At 52.9% G+C, this 25,384-nt stretch overlaps 1 protein-coding gene across 2 annotated transcripts in view; it reads right to left on the bottom strand.

The window, feature by feature from the left end:
- The window catches only part of bun (TSC22 domain family member bunched), a 315,510-nt gene that overhangs the window by 51,120 nt on the left and 239,006 nt on the right, over positions 1 to 25,384 (bottom strand). The gene's annotated exons all lie outside the window — the stretch shown is intronic.

Genomic DNA, 25,384 nt, shown 5'->3' with positions numbered 1-25,384 from the left:
AGTTGAGCTGAGCCGAGGCAACGCAGTGACCAATGCTCGCGGCAGTGCCACGCGGTGGTAGACACTGCAAGGGAGGGGACGGAGGGAGGGTGGAAAGGTGTCGGGGGGGGGGGGGGGGGTCATAGGCAAAGAAGACCTTGGCTATCCACCCTGTGCCGCCCCCCCCCTAAACCCCCTCGCGCCAGAGACAAGGACGAAGCAGAGGCAACCACAAGAAAATTTACCCCAAGTTTACATGTTCCTCTCTCTCTCTCTCTCTCTCTCTCTCTCTGACACACACACACATATGTATATGTAAGTATTCCTCTGTCTGTTTCTCGTTTTCTGAGCTACGGCTAAAACCGAAATTTCTAATGTGTTCTCAGGACCCCAGAGCGACGTCGGTACACACCAGCAACACACACACACACACACACACACATCCGGTCCTTCTACACCACTAACAGCCCCAGTAAGACCCCCCTCCCCCCCATTACGACCTACATATTTGCACCCTCGGTCATCCCATCACACACACAAATAAGAAAAAGAAAAACAGCCTCTCTCTCTCTCTCTCTCTCTCTCTCTCTCTCTCTCTCTCTCTCTCTCTCTCTCTCACTTGGAGCACGACCTCCAGGCATGGCGACCTTGTGCGTCTGGTGGCCCCACGCCGTTCACGAGAGTCGTGCCGTCGTGTTCAGTGTGTGTGTGTGTGTGTGTGTGTGTGTGTGTGTGAGAGAGAGAGAGAGAGAGAGAGAGAGAGAGAGAGAGAGAGAGAGAGAGAGAGAGAGAGAGAGAGAGAGTTGTTGAGGGTGTGTGTGTGTGTGTGTGTGTGTGTGTGTGTGTGTGTGTGTGCAAGATTTACGGTCCAGTGCCTCTCTCGACCCTGTCACACTCCCGTCTCTTCCGGCCACCCCCCCTCCCTCTTACTCCCCCTCCAACACGCACGAGTCTGGAGGTCACCTCCTTTCGCACACACACACACTGAGCACTGGCGGGTGTGAAAGGCGGTCCCCCGTAAGGGCGTATGGCTATATGACTACGTGCCAGCGGCCAAGACCTCAGGCAGAAGGACAGCAAGACGGCCCCCCCCTCCTCCTCCACCTCCTCCTCCGCCGCTCCCTCACTGCCAGCCACGACCTCCGCCCAAAATATAGAGAGACGGATGGTTCATCTCCATCGCCACTTTCTCCTCCCGGTTCGTTTCGCAGAGCAAAACCTCTTCGAGTCGCTCAGGGAACGAAGACGACGGCACGGCAATTTCATTTTCTCCGACGACGTCCGAGGGAGGGAAGTTCTCACACACACGAGTTACGAAATGGGACAGAGTGGCACAGCGGAACGAACCACGTCGCGGAGGACCAGTACCCGTCCACGGAGTGGCTGGGGAGGGAGGAGGAGGAGGAGGAGGAGGTATGTGGTATGTAGGTGCTGCCGACGGAGGCAGCGGAGAGGAGGAGGAGGGAGGGGAGGAGTGTTGTCGTAAGGGCTGCCACAATATCTAGGGTGCCGTAGGGCGCAGCCACGTGACTCGGCGGAGTGCGCCCACATTCTCCCCCCTTGAGCCACACACACACACACACACACACACACACACACACACACACACACACAGGGCAGCCGGAACAGATTGAGGTCATCTACATCCCAAGCTCTGTAGGTCAGTAAAGCCTTGAGACGGCGGAGGAGGCGTTGTCTCTCTATTACGATGTCATGTCAGGGGGGCGTCAGGTCACGTCTGGGGAGGGGGGGTGTTCGATGACATGATCCGACACATGGCGCGCCCGGTCACGTAACGGTGGGACAAAAGAGCTCGTAGGCCTTGGGTGTCGTGCGTGACACGCGCAGTCATATCTTGACACTTCCTGGCGGTGGCTGGCAGTAGGGTGGTGTGCCAACGTGACCATCTATGACACTTGTGTCATACAATACGTCAGGCATCTTGCCAGCAACACCACCACCATTTTCTTTGCGACATGGGGGCCAACATCCATTCTGGCTGCGCTGGAAGATATGCAGTCATGCAGTACACGAAATATTAATAGTGTCGATAAAGAGGTTAAGAATACAGTAGCTATAATGTCTATATGAATATACCAAATTTCGTAACGATATGCTAAAGGGTCGGCTGGGGATACGTTCCAGGACCAACTGCTGGAAGGCCATTGGGGCCAATGTTCCAGGTCAAGGTGCTAGAGGGTATTTAGGGTTATGTTCCAGGCCTAAAATGCTGGAAGGTCTTCGGGGCAAAAGTACCTGAGTGTCGTTAAGGATCTGTTCCAGGCCAAAGTCCTGGAAGGCCTTTGGGGCAAATGTTCCAGGTCAGAGGGCTGGAGGCGCGTCGGAAGGGAAATGATTCCAGTCCACACTGCACCGAAGAGGAGGTTATGAAGCAGACAGATCCAGAGGGCACGGATTCCAGCTGGTGCCCCGGGTGACGAGGCAGACCCTGGAAAGCTCTTCAGCACACTATAAGTGACCACAGGCTACGTTACTGTCTCCATAAACCTTCCAGTTTCCATAAACCTTCCAGTTTTCTAAAATGATGATTTCTTCCTCCTGCCAATGACTGTGGGACACTTCGGTCTTCGTACTTGAGAGCTAAACCCTTGATCACGACGGTAAGACCCTTAAACACGATGGTATGGCCCTCAGGGTCATTATGCCTAAGGGTCGAATCGTCGTGCTCCAACGTCGTACCGCCGTACTTAAGCGTCACTCCGTCGTGCTCAGACGCCGTGCCTCAACAGAGAACAAAACACATCGACACTCAGGTAAGCTGGGACAAAAGAGAAAAAAAAAAATGAAAAAAAAAGAAAAAGAAAAAAAGCAAGTGGCTTCCTCTCTCAGCCACTTAAGAACCAATCCGACATGGACGCCTCTGAACATCATCTGACACCCTCCTACTCACGGTACTGTCACACAAAATAGCTCAAAAAATCACACACACACTAAAAAAAAAGGTATTTTCTCGGATCTCATTCACTTCTGATACGAGTCAACGTGGTGCTGCTGCACGTCTCGAGTGTCGTAATACGATCCATTCAACTCACAAGGCTGCCTTCGCCTTCAAACCCTCCTCACCCCCAAACCCCCCCAAAAATGGTGTCAACTCTATACAACTTTCTATTCATACTTCGTGGGATTTCGCCTCCCATGTGTAAGTCTGTATTACTTTTTTAATTTCAGTTTCAATCAGTCCGTCTCACTTTCACCAGGCCATATCCGGTCAATGTTTCCGGTCGTTCCAAATAAAGCATATAGCTCGCCCGTGTTTAATGGAACACAGGGGACTGTTTACTAAGCGAGGGATATCTAAACCTGAATCGCTGGCCCTCCTGGTGTAAGTTTAAGAGCGGGTCACTGGTGGTTTAAGAGTCGGCTCTGGCGTTTTAGAAGGGGTCACTGGCGGTTTATCGGCGGCCTTGGCGTTTTAGAAGGGGTCACTGGCGGTTTATCGGCGGCCCTGGCGTTTTAGAAGGGGTCACTGGCGGTTTATCGGCGGCCCTGGCGTTTTAGAAGGGGTCATTGGCGGTTTATCGGCGGCCCTGGCGGTTTAGGAGCGGGGTCCTGTGGGTTTATCGGCGACCCTGGCTGCAACATCCTTCCGTATCCTCAAGTTGAGCCGGTCACGGCCCCATCTCGCTCCTCCTAGTTACCATACGCGGTCCTTACCAACCCACCCCGCCTCCCCTCCCTCCCTCCCTGCCTGCTGCTGCCTCATCTCGCTTCACTTTACCTGCCTCCTCTACATCACGGACCCCCACGACCATACAACGTGCATCGCCAGGCGTCCTATGTCAGCCGCGGTGCCTCACGTCCACTTAAGCTAAGACCAGCCGTGCAGAACACGTCCCATAGGATAAAGGGATGCTCAATGGAGAGGAGGTGAGGTGAGGTAGGGTAGGGGGGAACCTTGAAGCCTCGGTATACAGGTCTTGAAGCAGAGGGGGCCGCCTTTACCGCCCCACTTCCGACCACTTCCCCAGGAAATAAAGCCAGACTGAAGGACGACCTTCCCTCCGCCCTCCATGAAAATGAACTTGAACTACCATACACTTCCCTAACGTTACTGAAGCGCAGGAGGGGAAGCCTCGGTATACAGGTCTTGAAGCAGAGGGGGCCGCCTTTACCGCCCCACTTCCGACCACTTCCCCAGGAAATAAAGCCAGACTGAAGGACGACCTTCCCTCCGCCCTCCATGAAAATGAACTTGAACTACCATACACTTCCCTAACGTTACTGAAGCGCAGGAGGGAGAGGGGGAGTAAACACTCCCCTACTGCAAGATTCGTTACCTCCCCTAAACACATATTACCAACAGCAGATAGTTTTTTTCAGTGCTCCACTACAAGAACATCTGCTACGGTGCTCAAACGCCCTAATTAGGGCCGCCTCTACGGGATGAGGCAACTTGCAACGTCCGCATGCCTCTCTCTCCACCCTAAACATGGTGCCTCCTTGGGAGACATACCCTACATCGAAATACGGTTCAACCCTAACGCTACGGCGATACACGAAACCTTAAATGATATACCCTACAGGCCTCCTACATCAACAGACACCGCCCACCACGGGTAGCATGACGGGCCCCCACAAGAGCAGAGGCCTGCTACATGTGGACTACACTAACAGACCATCTACGAAGGACAGGCTAAAGCAGCAGAACATGGTTACAGCTGTAGAACACCGTCTAAAGCTTTAGGACATCTTCTACAGCAGTAGGACCCCACCTACGGCGGCAGAACACCCTCTACAGCAGTAGAACCTCTTCTACAGTAGTAGAACCTCCTCTACAGTAGCAGAACCCCACCTAAGACAGCAGAACCCCTTCTACGGCAGCAGCAGCATCTTTCCTCAGCTGCTCAGAATAGCATCGTACACCTCTAACCGCTGCCTTACAGCGCCAGACGGACCCATCCCTAAGTGTGCGACGCAATGAGATCCTCTTCTACAAGTATCCTACAGAGCGAGAGATCCTGCTGGTGCTTAATTAACGACAGAGGACCCCCCCCCCTCACAGGTGGATGTGACGCTGCAAATGATCCGTCACAGGTAGATGTAACGCAAGAGATGATCCGTCACAGGTAGATGTAACGCAAGAGATGATCCGTTACAGGTAGATGCAACGCAAGAGATGATCCGTCACAGGTAGATGTAACGCAAGAGATGATCCGTCACAGGTAGGTGTAACGCAAGAGATGATCCGTCACAGGTAGATGTAACGCAAGAGATGATCCGTTACAGGTAGATGCAACGCAAGAGATGATCCGTTACAGGTAGATGTAACACAACAGATGATCCGTTACAGGTAGATGTAACGCAGCAGATGGTCCGTCACAGGTAGATGCGATCTAAAATAAAAGTGTGCTACATTAAGCTGTTTTCCAAGAAACCCCCAAAGAAACAGCATAAGACCTGAACAAACACCTAGGAGTACCAGACAGCATACTTCCCCCATTGGGTCTGAGGCAGCATAACCACCCCTTCCAATATGTAAGTAAAGCAGCATACCCAACAGAATCCCACTACATACGCTCCACTACGTAATGCTTACGTTCACAGGCATATCAACAATATACATATGCCTCCTTACGGCAACATTTCCACGCGCACGAATAGCCTCACGCACACAAACGAATAAACTTGTCGGATACGAACGTCTTCGACACCCAGACGATCATGCTGTCGCACACGAACGTCTACGACACCGAGAGGAACATGCTGTCGTACACGAACGTCTAAGACACCGAGACGATCACGCCGTTGCACACGAGCGTCTACGACACCGAGACGATCATGCTGTCGCACACGAACGTCTACGACATCCAGACGATCATTCTGTCGCACACGAACGTCTACGACACCAAGACGAACATGCTGTCGCACACGAACGCCTACGACACCCAGACGATCATGCTGTCGCACACGAACGTCTTCGACACCAAGACGAACATGCTCTCGCACACGAACGTCTACGACACCCAGACGATCATGCTGTCGCACACGAACGTCTACGACACCAAGACGAACATGCTCTCGCACACGAACGTCTACGACACCCAGACGATCATGCTGTCGCACACGAACGTCTACGACACCGAGGCGATCGTGCTGTCGCACACGTGCATATCACGCACTTTTAACGTGTACATGTCGCACAGGTTCGTTTCACACAGAGTAACACAGGCAGTAACACACGACGTGGGTGGAGGAGGGACATGCGACGCGTCGCACCGCACACCAGGCGTCGCAGACGTACGCGGCAGCAGGCAGGCACGACACAAAAATCCCCACACAAACGGACCGACACATCGGTCGTAAACGCACTGATCACTCGTCGTAACCACGTCCGGTCCTCTGCTCACAGCGTGTGTGTGTGAGAGTGTGCACTCGAAGAGTCACATGGCCGACGGTACGACAGGCCCTTTGGAGACTGGCCTATCTCTCTCGTACACTGAGTGCACCACACCACACACAACACGCAACACCAATCGGGTGGGGCGGAGGGAGGGGCGTTCTCCACGGGGGATGCGAACACTGATCACAGAGTAATAAAGTCGGTACTTGAGTCGTCCCAGCAGCGCAGGTCCCCCGGCCGTCTCTCTTGTGCTGTGCGGTGTAGTAGAGGCGGCTGGGCAGGGGGCGCGGTGAGGGAGTGTGTGTGTGTGTGTGTGTGTGTGTGTGTGTGTGTGTGTGTGTGTGTGTGTGTGTGTGTGTGTGTTTGTTTGTTCGGCGCGCCTTGCCTCTCTCTCTCTCTCTCCCTCCCTCTCCGTGCCAGGGTCGGTCATGCCGTCCAGTTGCGCCTCTCCTCTCCTCCCCCCTCCACACATACCCCCTCACCCTCACCGCCAGCCAGCCATTCCTCCCCCGACTCCTCCTCTCCCCCCAGTCTTTCTCCCCGCTCCTCCTCCCCTCGTATTGTTTTGAGTTGGGGGACGGAACGGCTTCCTCCTCGGCCTGCCACGAACCTGCTGCTACCTCGTCGTACGCCAGGTAAACACTGCTCCACACGCCCGCGGAGAAATCGGCGGCCAAATGGTGTAGTGGCATCCTGCATGGGGGGAGGGAGGGAGGGGGGGCCGCCCGTCGCCGACCCTGACCACTGGCGCCGTCCGCCGCCACCCCCCCCCCCCCCCCCGCTCCCTTCCCCATCTTCAATATCTATCACCAAGCCAGAGTCTATTCCCTCAAATCTTATCGCCTCCCGGCTAACCTCACAACCCCAATACCGCTTGCGCGTGTTATTCCCACCCACACGGAGGAGGTTCGGCACAATACACCCCCACCTCTCCATCCCATCGCCCCCACACACACAAATGCCCAGCCCTGATATACCACCTCCCTCTCCCCTCTATACCCCCTCACACACACCACACACTCACTGAGCCAGCCCGAGGTACGCGCCCATCCATGGGTGGCTACGAAGGGCATGTTCGTCCTTATCTCTCCACAATCAAAGAGTCCGGTGGAGCGGTGGCCACCCTCGTTGCCCCAGAAGTGGGAGGGGCGCCACCACCACATGTAAGGTGTAGCGGGAGGTCTAATAGGTTGGTTAATTGACTACAGGCTAAGAAACTGAGAGTAAAGTGTTTATATGCTATATAAACTCTCAAACGGCTATATAAACCTTCTATCTGCCATATAAATTCTCTTCTTACAACGTAAACTCTCGTCCTGCTATATAAACTCTGCCTGATATACAAACTACTATAACTATATAAACTCTACCTGATATACAAACTACCTACTATAACTATATAAACTCTCAACCTGCTATATAAACTCTACCTGATATACAAACTACCTACTATAACTATATAAACTCTCAACCTGCTATATAAACTCTACTTGATATACAAACTACCTTCTACATAAACTCAACCTGCTATAAGAACTCTCTACCTAATATACAAACTACCTTCTATATAAACTTAACTTTATAAACTCTCTACCTCATATGCAAACTACCTTCTATATAAACTCTCAACCAGCTATATAAACATCCTTCGCTCGAAGATTCTAAATGTGTCACCACCTCGACCATAACTACGGCATTTTCCCTAATAATTCCAGAGCCGCCCGCTCCGCTGACCAGACACAAGACATACACACAAGGTCACACACAAGGCATGACCCCCCTCCGCTAATTACGTGTGACCCGACCCCACCGCAAGACTGGGTACAACACCTCCTGACATTTCGACGTCTCTCACGAGGCAAATATCAGATGTTCGGGGTGTATTATAATGGCTTCCAAGCCATCGTGGTGTTAACCTGGGTAAATCACACACACAGGACGCATGAAAGTGACCCTGAGGAGTGACCCTAACGCTTGAAAGGTCATGCTGGAAGGGTGGGTAATCACACTTATGGGCCGGTATACTGTGGGGTGGGGTCTGGGGTGGAGGTCTTACGAGAACTCACGTCTACCCTCGCCCGCCCCCTCCCCACCTTACGGTACTAACGAGGGTACGACGCTGAGGTATTATTAGTTAGCGGCCGACCAGAGAGCTCACATCACAAACCACCACACACCAGCTGCCTCGCCAGTACAAAAATAGTGGGGGTCGGGAGGGGGTGGGGGTCGAACACCACCACCCCCTCCCTACAACATAAGAGGGAGGGAGGGGGGAAAGGTGAGAAAGGGGAAGTGCGTATTAAGGGGTGCATGGCAATGGGATACATGGGTGAGGGGGAGAAGGGGAGGAGGATACAGGATAAGGGGGGGAGGCGTGGAGTGGAGTGGAGGGGGGGGACAAGACAATCCACCTCTTCAAGCTGCTGCTGCTGCCAACCCCCCCCCCCCCTTCCCCAACTCCATCTGGTGGGCATGACACAGTATGCCAGTGTGGCTCTGTGGTTCTCTCGCTTGCACAATCGCCCATGACAGTCCCACACCTCTCTCTCTCTCTCTCTCTCTCTCTCTCTCTCTCTCTCTCACTAATGACCTGGCATCTGGCGTACTGGTGTGTGTGTGTGTGTGTGTGTGTGTGTAATGCGCCCCTCCCTATGTTATCTCCTGCGCTAAGATCCTCCCCCTTAGGCCTAGGTCCTCGGTGATAAAACTGCCCGGCTTGGCCTCACCCTAGGCCTAACATCTTCAGGCCCGCCTCCTTCCTACAAGACCCAAATCCTCACCTTCACCGACTACCATCACAACCTCACCTTCAGGGGCCAATCAAAGGCGCTTCTTCCTCCCCCCTCTTAACATCCCCCGTCACTCACTTGGTCCTCATCACTCCTCTACCAACACGCTGGTGTCGCTGTAACCTGACCTCCTCGTCATGCGAAACATACCCTTCCCAGTCATGGAATGCACCTACGTGCCTTTGCATGGTAAGCCTCCTGACACACAGACTACAGAACTGGGCTTGGCACACACACACACACACACACACACACAAAAGAAGGAACAGAGATGGGGGCCAGATGAGGATATTCCCTCAAAGGCCCAGTCCTCTGTTCTTAACGCTACCTCGCTAACGCGGGAAATGGCGAATAGTATGAAAGAAAGAAAGATATATATATATATATATATATATATATATATATATATATATATATATATATATATATATATATATAGCCACATAACTTACAGCGCAGGATAATCTCAATTATGCAAGATTAACTCATTTAAGACGGTGAAAACTCTTTTGAGGGTCAGGTCAAAAGGTTCACATTATTCAAGGGTCAGATTCAAACGTTCACGCCATCACACCCAAGGGTACTTCCCTCGTGCTCAACGAGGTAGTTCGTGGTTTAGGCACGGTGCAAACTACTGTAAACGACCCACTAATCACAGGCAAGGAGTCCACAGGTAAGGGTCTGGTTATCAGACACGTTCCGCCCGGCTGCCGACGACCAGAAAGTGGTCAAAAACCACCCAACTTCCGCTCCCTGGAGAGAGTAGAGAGGACCTTTGCTACACAGGGGCAACACACGAGTGTGTTCCAGTATCCTGACCTTTCTTAAAAACACCTCGCCCCCCTTTAGTCACACCTGGCTGACTGGATAGTCTCTTCAGCTTTGCTGTCGACTTCCAGTGACCTCGTCTGCCACTGGATGGCTTCCATGAGAGGATTCGCTGGTCGACCAATGATACATGATTCATCACACATGTCCATGTGCTCTCCTGAAGACCTTGCGATAATCATAGGGTGCTGGAAACACACTTCCACCCACGTTCCAGATCAGGCGTTATGAGCAAGTGGAGCAATGGATACCGTCCCTGATCTTAGATGGTGGTCCAGTTCTTCTTCCAGCTCGCCCCTGGAACCCTCACCACACTCCCTGGTCTCAGCCTCTCGTCTAGCAAACCTTCCAGCTCGCCCCTGGAACCCTCACCACACTCCCTGGTCTCAGCCTCTCGTCTAGCAAACCTTCCAGCAGGCCCCTGGAACCCTCACCACACTCCCTGGTCTCAGCCTCTCGTCTAGCAAACCTTCCAGCAAGCCCCTGGAACCCTCACCACACTCCCTGGTCTCAGCCTCTCGTCTAGTAAACCTTCCAGCAAGCCCCTGGAACCCTCACCACACTCCCTGGTCTCAGCCTCTCGTCTAGCAAACCTTCCAGCTCGCCCCTGGAACCCTCACCACACTCCCTGGTCTCAGCCTCTTGTCTAGCAAACCTTCCAGCAAGCCCCTGGAACACTCGAACACTGTCCCTGATCTTACGTGTCTGTTCCAGCACACCTTCTAGCTCGTCCCTGGAACCCTCAACACTCCCTAATCTCAGCTTCTGGTCCAGCACACCTTCCAGCTCGTCTCTGGAACCCTCAACACTCCCTGATATCAGCTTCTGGTCCAGCACACCTTCCAGCTCATCCCTGGAACCCTAAGCATTCCCTCATCTCAGTTTCTGGTCCAGCACACCTTCTAGCTCATCCCTGGAACCCGCAACATTCCCTGATCTGTCTCAGGTCCAGCCTCGCTCCATGACCTCAAGAGTCCAGCACAGCCCTGGAGCCCTCACCGATCTCCCTGACCTTACCCTACGATCCAGCACATCTACTCCCTCGCTCCTGGAAACACATCGACGCCCCGCAATGGATTTTCTCAACCAACCTCAGAATTACGACCGTCCTACGAGAATTCAAGAAGGAACTCCCTTGAAAATGCTGCTCCAGGCCGGTTTTGAGGAGGATACAAAGCCATGCTGAAGACAGAGGCAGGCACCTTTGATGAGAACAGTTGAGGCAGTAGGAGCAACCAAACGCTCTGTCGCCTTTGCAATCTACAAACCCTTGGATCGAGGCCCCGACGGGTTGGCTTCGTACTTGTTGGCGGGGTCAGCAGCGCCTGAGTGCCTCACAAACACTACCACAACACGCACTAGACGAACACTTGTTGTTTACATCCGAGGACACTCAATGACCAACATTAAGCTCCTCGTGTGTGAGGGAACGGCCGAAATTCCTATGGCATTTCCTAGACTTTACATACGTACAGACGAGACACGTCACTGCTAAACAGTGCGATAATATCTTACACTGCGCCGATACTGTACACTGCGCTTACGACACAGTGAAACTACGAAGTAAGCGAACAGACAAAATCTGCAAGTGGGCGAGCGCGGTGTGTGTGTGTGTGTGTGTGTGTGTGTGTGTGTGTGTGTGTGTGTGTGTGTGTGTGGCGAGGAGACAAGAGCTATATCATCATCTTAACAACCTTATTGTCAAGAAAGAGAGAGAGAGTCGCAGCTGGGCTCTGGGAACAGCTGCATGCGATGATGACAACGTCTCTGGCACCTATTCTCTCTCTCTCTCTCTCTCTCTCTCTCTCTACTAAAAAGAACCGCATTACGCATGCGTAAGCCACATGTTGATTTTCGACTACTGACGCGTATCTGTATTACACGAATGGCGGCATTTTGGATACCACACTGATTCACCCCACCACAGCCCCAATATTCCCCCCAACATTAATCTAAGTCACCCCCACCACAGCCCCAATATTCCCCCAACATAAACCTAAGTCACCCCCACCACAGCCCCAATATTTCCCCCAATATTAATCTAAGTCACCCCCACCACAGCCCCAATATTTCCCCCAACATAAACCTAAGTCACCCCCACCACAACCCCAATATTTCCCCCAATATTAATCTAAGTCACCCCCACCACAGCCCCAATATTCCCCCAACATAAACCTAAGTCACCCCCACCACAGCCCCAATATTCCCCCAACATAAACCTAAGTCACCCCCACCACAGCCCCAATATTCCCCCCAACATTAATCTAAGTCACCCCCACCACAGCCCCAATATTCCCCCAACAGTAATCTAATTCAGGGTCACACCACTGGACACAGTTTCCCCCCCTGATAACACCCGACCCCCCTCGTCCAACCACACCCTCTCCTAGCCCCCCACCCCCATCCAGCAAGCAGCCCCCCCCCCCTAACCCTTCCTCCTGATTGGCAAATTACCATCATTACACGGCCGGCCGGAAGGGTTCCCTAACCGCAAGCCAGCTCGCGGGGGAAACAGGCGAAGCTCTGGAGGTGAGTAACGTCGCCAGCCAAGACGGTACATACATACTTACCTACATACATACCTACCTACCTACATATCTACCTACCTACCTACATACCTACCTACCTACCTACCTACATACCTACCTACCTACCTATCTACCTACCTACCGACCTACCTACGGTAACTACCTACCTACCTAACTTCCAACCTAACTATCTACCTACCTACCTACATTCATACCTACCTAACTATCTACCTACCTACGGTAAATACCTACCTACCTACCTACCTAACTACATACCTACCTAACTACCTACCTACCTACCTACCTAACTACCTACGGTAAGTACCTACCTACCTACCATTACCGAGGACGGTAGGGCATTGTGCGGTGAGGTACGGCCGGCGCGTAGCGCTTCCACCTGCGTCTATGCCTGGTAAGTTTTGCACTGTCAACTTAAGGAGCATTTAAACCGTGATCATCCCCTATTTTTCTCTTTTCCGATCAGAGAGATAGAGAGAGAGAGAGAGAAAGAGAGAGAGAGAGAGGAGAGAGAGAGAGAGAGAGAGAGAGAGAGAGGAGAGAGAGAGAGAGAGAGAGAGAGAGAGAGAGAGAGAGAGAGAGAGAGAGAGAGAGAGAGAGAGAGTTACATAAGTACACAGACCACACGGGCCCAAGGTCCAAGCGAGGTGGTCTGGCCTTAACTAAAAGAGTGTGGTAGAGTGAGGGAGATAGATAGATAAGACAGAGACAGACAGATATAGATAGACAGAGATAGATAGATAGATAGATAGATAGAGAGAGAGAGAGAGAGAGAGAGAGAGAGAGAGAGAGAGAGAGAGAGAGAGAGAGAGAGAGAGAGAGAGAGAGAGAGAGAGGAGACCTGTTCTGTCCAAGTGTCGACTTGCGTTTGCAAACACACGAGAGTTGTATAACTACAGTCAACTGTACTCGCTCTGTAACACAGGGATTCAAAACAATGCCCCACTGTACTCGGGGAGAAAAAGAAAACAGGTTAACGATAGGTTAATGTTAATCACCTCAACATAAGATCTCTCATATGTCATTGGCTCCGGGATTATAATATCATATTCAACGAGACGGTGTATTTTCTTGACAGACCAAAATACTGAAGTTCAAGAGAATATATATATATATATATATATATATATATATATATATATATATATATATATATATATATATATATATATATATAATATATATATATATATATATATATATATATATATATATATATATATATATATATATATATATATATATATATATATTCCTATAAGTCCACGGGGAAAATGAAACACGATAGGTTCCCAAGTGCACTTTCGTGTAATAATCACATCATCAGGGGAGACACAAGAGAGAAATATAAGTCAGTTGATATACATAGGAATATCTTGATCACGCGCAAAATTGTGATCCTTTCCAATATATAATATATATATATATATATATATATATATATATATATATATATATATATATATATATATATATATATATATATATTACCTGAGGACCAATCATCGTTGGGTCTTACGACCAGAATCAAGACCGCATAGCAACTTCCGGCAATTCCCCGATCTTTTCTGACCCGAAACTTTAAATCAAAATCTTGGATTAGGAATTCTTACCATCGTAGTGGCTGACGTGAGCAAACATTCCATCCACCCCCAGACGACTTTCTACCCCCCGGCACAAACCCCAGCCAAACCCCCAGAACACCTTCCAACCCCGGCACAAACTCCATTCCATCCCCAGAGAACCTTCCAACCCCGACACAAACCCCCATCTAACCTCCAGAACACCTTCCAACCCCGGAACAAACCCCCATCCAACCCCCAGAGGACCTTTCACCCCCCGGCACAAACTCCATCTAACCCCTAGTACACCTTCCAACCCCGGCACAAACCCCATCCACCCCCAGACGACTTTCTATCCCCGGCACAAAACCCCATCCAACCCCGGAACAAACCCCATCCAACCCCCAGAGGACCTTTCACCCCCCGGCACAAACCCCAGCCCCCCCAGAACACCTTCCAACCCCGGCACAAACTCCATTCCATCCCCAGAGAACCTTCCATCCCTGACACAAACCCCCATCTAACAACTTCCAACCCCGGTACAAACCCCCATCCAATCCCCAGAAGACCTTTCACCCCCCGGCACAAACCCCCACACAACCTCATGAGGTTGGCGCGTCTGTCTGCCTCCCTCTCTCTTCCAACGCTGCACTTCAAGAGAGAAAGTTGAAGTGAAACCCCCGGGTACGCGGACGTGGGGGCACCAGACCAAATACGCTGCATTCAACACATACGCCCGGCTACACTGGGAAATGTTCCACGCGCACACCTCTCTCTCTCTCTCTGCATGTTGGGAAGAGACGCGCAGGTCTGCTTTCATAAACCACACGACGAAGACCACACCAAGGACAGAGGACCCTCTACACAACGGACCAAGACCACGGCAAGGACAGAGGGCCCTCTACACGACGGACCAAGACCACAGCAAGGACAGAGGACCCTCTACATGACGGACCAAGACCACGGCAAGGACAGAGGACCCTCTACACAACGGACCAAGACTATAACCACGACAAAGGGACCCTCCACGTCAATGGACCAGGTGCCAAACGAAGTCAAAACCTCCACAAGGAATACAGACCATCTCTATTACAATTACGGACACTGAACCAAGCCCCTAGCAGTATGTTCAACGCGGTGGCAGGTAAGCCTCTCCCACGTCTTGCCCTTCAGGATGGAGTCCTGCGGAGGAGCGGGGAGAAGGACCTCCCCGAGTGGGCGTGTTTGGCGCCGCCCCAGTGTGTTGGCCGAGAGTCAACACGCCATTATGGACACAGATGACTTGACGAGGGCGACATGGTCTGGCCCCTGCACGCTCCACCAGACCCACTACCTCGCCTCACACCAGCACCTAGACCCACCCAGCTCCACCAGACCCACCACCTCGCCTCACACCAGCACCTAGACCCACCCAGCTCCACCAGACCCACCACCTCGCCTCACACCAGCACCTAGACCCACCCAGCTCCACCAGACCCACCACCTCGCCTCACACCAGCACCTAGACCCACCCAGCTCCACCAGACCCACCACCTCGCCTCACACCAGCACCTAGACCCACCCAGCTCCACCAGACCCACCCCCTCGCCTCACACCAGCAACTAGACCCACCCAGCTCCACCACCTCGCCTCACACCAGCACCTAGACCCACCCAGCTCCACCAGACCCACCCCCTCGCCTCACACCAGCAACTAGACCCACCCAGCTCCACCAAACCCACCACCTCGCCTCACACCAGCACCTCGACCCACCCAGCTCCACCAGACCCACCCCCTCGCCTCACACCAGCAACTAGACCCACCCAGCTCCACCAGACCCACCACCTCGCCTCACACCAGCACCTAGACCCACCCAGCTCCACCAGACCCACCACCTCGCCTCACACCAGCACTAGACCCACCCAACCCCACCATCTAGCCTTACACCACCCATCACTGGTCCAACCAACCACAAAGACCCACCCCCATGCAAACAACAGACCATACATCAATACGTCCGACTCAAAAAAGACCCCTTGAAACGTCATCTGCGCCGACACAGACCATCTCCCGCACAGCTGGTACCCACACAACAGGCCACCTGGTGTTTATTTCGTGCTATTATTCATACGACGACGACAGCTCCATCTGTGGCAAGAACCTCAACTACTCTCCCGCTAGTGGTCACGGGCCCCACGCATGTCTCCGTCCATACTTCAGTGCACACGTACTGAAAAACCTTCTTCAACCCCCGAGAGCACCCAGGGAGGTTCGCAACGTCGTGCTCATGGGGTTACGTCGTGCTCATGGGGTCACGTCGTACTCATGGGGTTACGTCGTACTCATGGGGTCACGTCGTACTCATGGGGTTACGTCGTGCACATGAGGTTACGTCGTACTCATGAGGTTACGTCGTGCTCATGAGGTTACGTCGTACTCATGGGGTTACGTCGTGCTCATGGGGTTACGTCGTGCTCATGGGGTTATGTCGTACTCATGGGGTTACGTCGTGCTCATGGGGTTACGTCGTGCTCATGGGGTTACGTCGTGCTCATGGGGTTACGTCGTGCTCATGGGGTTACGTCGTGCTCATGGGGTTACGTCGTGCTCATGGGGTTACGTCGTGCTCATGGGGTTACGTCGTTGTATCCATGGCGTTACGTCGCGTAACCTTGACTCATCACCCCCCCTCCTCCTCCCCTTGACTCATCACCCCCCCTCCTCCTCCCCTTGATTCATCACCCACCACTCCCTTTGACTCACCACACATTCGCTACTGTCACTAAGCTACCATAGTTAAAACTTCCTACCATGATTAAATCTTCCTTGGCATTCATAGAGCCGTTGTTGCTATATAATGCTCGCGCCAACACGCTGTAGCAAGCAACTATAATGCTCACAACATCACATTTTTGCAGCATTTATAATGCTCCCAACATCACACTTTTGCAACATCTATAATGCTCGCGCCAACATACTCTTCATTCTTCTCCCTCAATAAGGTAAGAGAGCCATTTAAGGCATGACCCCATACCACCACAATACCACCCACTATACTGTGGCTCCGTGGTGCCATCACCGCACCAGCTGAAGACCAGCTGGTCCTCCACCACCTGCCCGTCCTAAACCACCCACCACAATAACAATCACAACTCAACAACCGTCCAATACAACACACACTCGTATCTCTTCCATTACAGGATTGGAACCCATGCGCTCGACCCTGGGCGGCCAGTGAATGCGTCACGGCCAGGAACACCTGAATCTTAAATGATATGAAAAGGTTATAATAACAGAGACCTCGTCTGGGGCAAATAGGTTCCAATAGTTCGCTGTTCGAGGGAAGAAGGAGAAAAAGAAGAACCATAACGGTTCATCCTCGAGTGGCTGGCGTACACAGTGAAACTCATTTTTTTTTTTTTTTTACCCATCCTGTGTTTCATTTTACGCCTACGCCGGGTACCCTGTGTTTATCGACCAAACTCTACAGGAGAATGAACAGCTGGGTTGACTGTGGATTCATTTCCAGGCAAAGCATCATAACAAACAAGTCTTATAGTATATAAATGGTATCATATCATTATGGAGGCCATATTTATGTAGTCAGCTTTACGGTGTGCGGGACAAGCTGCCATCCTCAAGAACAACTTTCGTGCGAAAAGAATTACTTTGCCATGGAGAGAATTCCCTTCGTACAAAACTCACGAATCAAAACAAACTTCCAAAGGTTAAAGATCGAGGGCAAAGTGGGTTGTTTACAAACTGGAGCCACTCTGGTGTGTAATCATTGTTTGCTTGTTACGGGGGAAGAGTCTTAATACACTGGTGTTGGCCCCGTCTCTTCACCTTGCATATGGTACAAATCTAAACCTTACGTATACACACACCTCTCCCACGTATACACACACCTCTCCCACGTATACACACACCTCTCCCACGTATACACACATCTCCCACCTTTACGGCCACGTACCCATCTATCGGCCGGCCCTAAAGTGGGAGGATGAACAGGTGGGTATGTTCAGAGCTGGGTGGGGCTCGAACCAGCGTCTTGGTAAGACTGGTACAGTTCGCTGCGCTGACAGAACTACAGATGCCGTGGATTGGTCGGTCAAGGGGATGGCGGGGAAGCATTATGGGCTCTGGGTCAAACCAGGGGTTCCCATGGCTTCCAGCTACAGGGCCAAACGCCACGCCTCCTCCTTCGTGGTTGTACATGTCCTCCGCACCAGCCCGTCATGGCACGTACCGACGTTATGTCCTCAAGGAATTAACCTTAATGTTTCCTCCACCTGAAGCAAGATGGAGGGAGGGGAGTCTCACGTGAGAGAGGGGGGACTCAAGGTGACGGTCGGACTCAAGGTGATGACGGCGCCACGCGAGAACGTGGGTAAACGAGAGCCTCACGTGGAAAGACTGGAGAGGCACATCACGTATCGCAGGCCAGGTAGGCGAGTGTGTGTGTGTGTGTGTGTGTGTGTGTGTGTGTGTGTGGCGAGCCAGCACATGCACCTCAGGTACAGCCAGCCACCGCCGCTGTAACCACAACAATACACCCGAGTCAGTGAAGACCTTGACCGGCTGGCCTTGCTGAAGGCTTAAGCTGGTGAAGCCTTGAGGAAGAGGAGGAAGAAGAGGAGGAGGAAAAAGAAGAAGAAGAGGAGGCGGAGGAGGTTGCAAGCATCTGCTTGCGTGTCCCAGGGGCCTCCTGTCCACACCACATCTGCTACGAGTGACTCCAGCCAGCTGCTGCCATCTCTTGACCGGGGGACAACCCCAGCCACCGCAGCGTCACCCACATCTACCTGGGCAAACCCGTGACGCGTTACGTAACCTGGTGGAGTACGGAGGGGCGGCCCTGCCTCCAGTGGTTACGTAACGCTTGGTTAAAAACACACGACCATATAATACTATGAACAGTGGACCGGCACGAGTATAGTGGGTGTCATTACCCTCTGAGGGCCTGGCTCACTACCAACACCCCACCGCTCCTGCAGGGAAAGAGACCCCCACTCTCTCTTCGTTCTTCCCCCCTTCAAGTGTACATACTGTACATACTAACACACACACACACACACACACACACACACATACACACCTCTCCTTTCCATGGCAGGGTACGCGCGTCCGTCCACACAAATGGCCTCCTCCACCTTGCACCGTCAGGCTGTGGGTCTTCGTCCCATCGCAACGCCAGCTGGGACGACACACGCACGAGGACCAACCCCCAACTCACTCACTCACTCACTCCGTCCGCCTTGTCTCTCTCTCAACTCCCGTTCCTCCTCCGTCGTCCACCACCACCACCACCACCCCTGGGTCACACGACTCCCTGGGAGGGGACTTGGCATCGGCACGGGTCAGGTGAGAGTTGGGGACACATGGACGCCAGCCAGGCCGCGCCTTCATCATCCTCCGCCGCCACCGCATGTTACATAACCCACTCAGTGCTGAGGACGACTTGGAAGCCTAGTACTGAGGATTACCTGGAGAACCTAGTACTGAGGGCTACCTGGAGAACCTAGTACTGAGGGTTACCTGGAGAACCTAGTACTGAGGGCTACCTGGAGAACCTAGTACTGAGGATTACCTGGAGAACCTAGTACTGAGGATTACCTGGAGAACCTAGTACTGAGGATTACCTGGAGAACCTAGTACTGAGGATTACCTGGAGAACCTAGTACTGAGGGCTACCTGGAGAACCTAGTGCTGAGGATTACCTGGAGAACCTAGTACTGAGGGTTACCTGGAGAACCTAGTCCTGAGGGTTACCTGGAGAACCTAGTCCTGAGGGTTACCTGGAGAACCTAGTACTGAGGGTTACCTGGAGAACCTAGTGCTGAGGGTTACCTGGAGAACCTAGTGCTGAGGGCTACCTGGAGAACCTAGTACTGAGGGTTACCTGGAGAACCTAGTACTGAGGGCTACCTGGAGAACCTAGTACTGAGGGTTACCTGGAGAACCTAGTGCTGAGGGTTACCTGGAGAACCTAGTGCTGAGGGCTACCTGGAGAACCTAGTACTGAGGGTTACCTGGAGAACCTAGTACTGAGGGCTACCTGGAGAACCTAGTCCTGAGGATTACCTGGAGAACCTAGTCCTGAGGGTTACCTGGAGAACCTAGTACTGAGGGCTACCTGGAGAACCTAGTACTGAGGATTACCTGGAGAACCTAGTACTGAGGATTACCTGGAGAACCTAGTACTGAGGATTACCTGGAGAACCTAGTACTGAGGATTACCTGGAGAACCTAGTACTGAGGATTACCTGGAGGTTAACCTTGTACTAAAAGGCGATCTTAGTAATGTTAAAGTCTGAGATGTGAAGCGTTTCACCTACTGGTCTGGCAGTTTGGTAAATCCTTAAGCACGACGGTACAACAGTACACGACCCTCGAGCACGACGGTACGACTCTGAAGCACAACGGTACGACCCCTCGAGCACGACGGTACGACCATCGAGTGCGACAGTGCGACCCTCGAGCACAACAGTACGACCCTCGAGCACGTCGGTGCGACCCTCGAGTAAGAGTGAACGATCCTCGAGCACGACGGTACGACCATCGAGTGCGACAGTGCGACCCTCGAGCACAACAGTACGACCCTCGAGCACGTCGGTGCGACCCTCGAGTAAGAGTGAACGATCCTCGAGCACGACGGTACGACCCTTGAGCATGACGGCGTGCAAGTTGGGGGAGATCATAACCACCACACCCTGGGGTCGTCCCGCCGTCCGCTACGGTCGTAAAAGGTCGTGTGGTCAAGGGTCAGAAACGTACACTTGCTCAACGGGGATCGGTCAAAACCCGTGACGCAATCAAAAATGGCAACTCACACGAATGCAGTCAACCTAAGTATACGTGTGTGTGTGTGTGTGTGTGTGTGTGTGTGTGTGTGTGTGTGTGTGGGAAGGAAGAGGGGGAGGGACGTTCGCCCGTAAGTAAGCTAAGGAGGTCATGCAGCAACGCACCTCCAAACCGCTGCAGTAGTGTTACGTGTTATCAAGCGCCCCAAACATGTCAAGATAAGGACAACAAACACAGCGTTTTAAAGCCACGGATGACACGGCCTCCTCCTCCCTCCCCTCCACTCTGTTTAAGACGATGGTGTCTTACAGTGGTAATGGGGAGATAATGGGGTTTTACAGTGGTAATGGGGAGATAATGGTTTTACAGTGATGGGAGATGGTGTCATAGTGGTAATGGGGAGATAATGGTTTTACAGTGGCAATGGGGAGGTAATGGTTTTTTACGGTTGTAATGGGGAGATGGTGTCATAGTGGTAATGGGGAGATAATGGTTTTACAGTGGTAATGGGGAGGTAATGGTTTTTACAGTGGTAATGGAGCGATGGTGTCAGTGGTAATGGGGAGATAATGGTGTTTTACAGTGATAATGGGGAGATAATGGTGCTTTAGTGATGACAAGGGAGATTACTGATGGTGTTTTACAGTGGTAATGGGGAGATGGTGTCATAGTGGTAATGGGGGAGAGAAAGGTGTTATATTGTGATAATGGAGAGGTAATGGTTTCATATTGGTAATGGGGAGATCATGGTTTTTTACAGGGGTAATGAGGAGGTCTGCCCCCGGTAATACGTCAGATGGATGCCGTGTGTGTGTGTGTGTGTGTGTGTGTGGTGTGTGTGTGTGGGTATGTGTGTGTGTGTTTGTGTGTGTGTGTGTGTGTTTGTGTGTGTGTAGCGGGTCACTGGTTCTTCCCACACACCAACAACTGGTCTCGCCTGGCGGGCCAGCGTCACATTCTCCACAGTCACAGCCGCCTGCCTCGCTAACACACACACACACACACACGCACACACCTAGCCATACAATGCTGTCCTAATCCCCATGTTCTCTTCACCTCCACATCCCATATCACTTCCCTGGGTCAGTAATGTCCCGGAGGGGGTCATTAATGTCCCGGGGGTGTCAGCAATGTCCCGGGGGGTGTCAGCGGTGTCCCGGGGAGTCAGCAATGTCCCCGGGGGTGTCAGCAATGTCCCGGGGGGTCAGCAATGTCCCGGGGAGGTCAGCAATGTCCCGGGGTGTCAGCAATGTACCGGGGAGGTCAGCAATGTCCCGGGGAGGTCAGCAATGTCGGGGGGTGTCAGCAATGTCCCGGGGAGGTCAGCAATGTCCCGGGGGTGTCAGCAATGTCCCGGGGGGTGTCAGCGGTGTCCCTGGGGGTGTCAGCGGTGTCCCTGGGGGGTGTCAGCAATGTCCCGGGGGTGTCAGCAATGTCCCGGGGAGGTCAGCAATGTCCCTGGGGGGTGTCAGCGGTGTCCCTGGGGGGTGTCAGCGGTGTCCCTGGGGGTGTCAGCGGTGTCCCTGGGGGGGTGTCAGCGGTGTCCCTGGGGGGTGTCAGCGGTGTCCCTGGGGGGGTGTCAGCGGTGTCCCTGGGGGTGTCAGCGGTGTCCCTGGGGGTGTCAGCGGTGTCCCTGGGGGTGTCAGCAATGTCCCGGGGTCATCATCCACGTCCCTGGAGCCTTGGAAGGGCGGGTGTGTGTGTGTGTGTGTGTGTGTGTGTGTGTGTGTGTGTGTGTGTGTGTGTGTGTGGGAGGGAGGTGGGAAGGGATACAGACCCGCATCTCGCCACGTCTGAAGTGCCAAATTAGCATGTCCTCGACTCCTGTTTAGAAAGTGTAGCAGGTCAGGACTTGCGTGCGTGCGTGCGTGCGTGCGTGCGTGCGTGCGTGCGTGCGTGTGTGTGTGTGTGTGTGTGTGTGTGTGTGTGTGTGTGTGTGTGTGCGAACAATTAAAATCTATCCTTCTCACTCGCTGGGACTCACCTGCCCGGACGGGGATACGCCTCCTAGCCTTCCAGGCAAAGAAATCCTCCCGTGCCTCTTCCCGTTTTCTAAAAAGAGCATAATACAGGAGGGAAGGACTTCCATCCCTAGGGTCCAGCCCCTTGTCCGTCACCTTGCGAGACCTATCCCAGGGACATACGTGGAGGGGATCCACTCCACCCTATCCATCCCCAGGGATAGACTGTGGATGGGATTCCATCCCAGGAATAGAATGTGGATGATATCCCATCCCTGGGATAGACTGTGGGTGATATCCCATCCCTGGGATAGACTGGATGGTATCCCATCCCTGGGATAGACTGGATGGTATCCCATCCCAGGAATAGACTGTGGGTGATATCCCATCCCTGGGATAGACTGTGGATGGTGTCCCATCCCTGGGATAGACTGTGGATGGTGTCCCATCCCTGGGATAGACTGTGGATGGTATCCCATCCCTGGGATAGCCTGTGGGTGGTATCCCATCCCAGGGATAGACCAGAATGGTATCAGCCACAACCCAGCGACTCACAAGAGATGTCAAGGAGGAAGAATATATATATAAGGCAACAGACCCGCCCAGACCAGCCGCCACGCCCTTACACAGACCAGCCGCCACGCCCTTACACAGACCAGCCGCCACGCCCTTACACAGACCAGCCACCACGCCCTTACACAGACCAGCCGCCACGCCCTTACACAGACCAGCCACCACGCCCTTACACAGACCAGCCACCACGCCCTTACACAGACCAGCCGCCACGCCCTTACACAGACCAGCCACCACGCCCTTACACAGATGAACAATGATCTGTGTTCCCCGATCATGATGTACGGACCACGCAGGTGGTGACCCTTACATACCAGCTACCGAGAGATGTTTATACCATATCTCCTCTACCCCCCTTCTCCCCACTAAGTCTACTCCTTTCTCCCCACCGCGTCTTCTTCCTTTCTCCCCACCATGTTTTCTTCCCTTCTCCCCATCACGTCTCCTCTCATCCCAACACGTCTCCTTGCCTTCTTCCCACCACGTCTCCTCCCCTCATCCCAACACGTCTCCACCCCTCTCTCCACCACGTCTCCACCCCTCTCTCCACCACGTCTCCTACCCCTCTAACCATCATGTCTTCTCCCTTTCTCCCCATCACGCCTCCTCCCCTCATCCCACCACGTCTCCCCTCATCCCACCACGTCTCCTCCCCTCATCCCACCACGTCCTCCTGCCCTTCTCCCCACCACGTCTCCTCCCCTCATCCCACCACGTCTCCTGCCCTTCTCCCCACCACGTCGCCTCCCCCTTCTCCCCCAATCTGACAAGATAAGAGAGACGAGCTGGAAGCATGAGGAAGGGCGTTGTGTACGGAGAGCAGTGCACGGCCAGCCCATGGCACTTATACCATGGTCCACTGGAACCATCGGGACAGGGGACCACTTGAAGCATCGGGACAGGGAACCACTGGAAGCATCGGGACAGGGAACCACTGGAACCATCGGGTCAGGGAACCACTGGAATCATTGGGACAGGGGACCACTGGAATCATTGGGACAGGGGACCACTTGAATCATTGGGACAAGGGACCACTGGAATCATTGGGACAGGGGACCACTGGAATCATTGGGACAGGGGACCACTGGAATCATCGGGACAGGGGACCACTGGAATCATTGGGACAGGGGACCACTGGAATCATTGGGACAGGGGACCACTAAAACCATCGGAACAGGGGACCACTGGAAGCACTAGGACAGGGGACCACTGGAACCTTTGGGACAGGGGACCACTGGAACCATTGGGACAGGGGACCCCTAGAACCATCAGGATGGGGGGACACTGGAACCTTCGGGACAGAGGACACTGGAACGAAGGGAACAAAGGTCTGGCGGCCTTCAGAAGATGGTAAGGCCAGCAGGAAGACTGACTGGCCAGGGAAACTCCACAGTGTGGACATGAGGCATCGTATACACAACTCTGCCTGAAGAGACGTTGGGGACAAAGAAATGATATAATGTAGAGCACTGCTACAACTACTACTACTACCACCATTAATACTACTACTACTACTACTACTACCACCATTGACACCATTAATACTACAACTACTATCACTACTTCTGCAACTACTACTACTACTACTACCACCGCTACTACAATTATTACATCTAATAATAACAATACTACCATAATTACTATGAACTACTTCAACTACTGCTACTACAACCACCACTACTACTTCGTCTACTACGTACCTCCCAGACAACCAGCAACATACAACCCACAACGTCGGAGCGGTGAGGATGGTATGCTGAGGGGCACCGGGTAATCCCGGGAGATCTGAAACATGAGCGGTACAGATGCGGTGTGTCGCCAGGTCTCCTCAAACTGTGAGCCATCATGGCGTCAACACCACATACTGGAGGCTGGCCAGGAGGAGGAAGGGGGTATATATACGTTGACGGCCAGGGGTATCAGCAGGTCCTGATCACCTCGGAGAGGGTCATGGTGCGGTTAATGGAGAGGGTCATGGTGCTGTTAATGGAGAGGATGATGG

The sequence above is a fragment of the Panulirus ornatus genome, chromosome 39, assembly GCF_036320965.1.
Source record: "Panulirus ornatus isolate Po-2019 chromosome 39, ASM3632096v1, whole genome shotgun sequence".
Taxonomy (NCBI): Eukaryota; Metazoa; Arthropoda; class Malacostraca; order Decapoda; family Palinuridae; genus Panulirus; species Panulirus ornatus.
This window is presented reverse-complemented; position numbering and strand designations above follow the sequence as displayed.